We start from the raw sequence: 785 nt of genomic DNA on the forward strand, positions 1-785 counted from the left end.
TATCTTCCTCCTGCAGACAGCAATTTACCCAAAAAGCTTTTCAAGCAGCCTGAATAAGCTCAAGGAGGAAAGACATCTAATCTACTGCAGCGTTCAAGCAGTATTCCTACTCTCCCCCACACACGCAGTCAGAGTCTCAGGCAGCTCGGCTTTAGGATTAATAACATTTGATGATGTTCCCTCTCCATGCTCCAGCAGAGCTGGAAATACATAAATACATCCCAGTTCTCCATTTCTGAAAAACAGTCTCACATTTAGTCTTGGTAAGCTTTCACCATTTGCAAATAACTAAAGTTAAAAATTACTACAACCCAAAGACTGTGTAAAATAAAGTACATTTTTAAATTACACAAGCCTTAATGTTCTCAAACTGTAGCTCTGAACTGAAATAAACTGAGCGTCAGAATATATGAAATGTTGATTACTGACTGAAATAACAGAGTGGCTTTTTCATTCATTCATTCATTTCCTCCTCCTGGCCACATGTCAAAGAGTCCTTGGACAAGACAATAAACAGTCTCCACTCTGTAGACTTATAAAAACACAGTCCACTGCTGGAAATTAACTTTTTCAGAAATTATTTTTATATTTAAAATGTTTATTTAATTATTTATTGTTTTATTTAAAATAGTTCATCAACATGCTGACCTCACTTCTTCACTTGATAAGTCCAAAGTAAGATTTTGTTTTAGATAATAACCCTGGTACCCATTCATGTAACTGAAGTGATACGTAAAAAGACATTTTGTCGTTCCTTTCCTAACTTCTGTTCAGACCTTTAAGTC

The sequence above is a fragment of the Anabas testudineus genome, chromosome 22, assembly GCF_900324465.2.
Source record: "Anabas testudineus chromosome 22, fAnaTes1.2, whole genome shotgun sequence".
NCBI classification, from domain to species: Eukaryota; Metazoa; Chordata; class Actinopteri; order Anabantiformes; family Anabantidae; genus Anabas; species Anabas testudineus.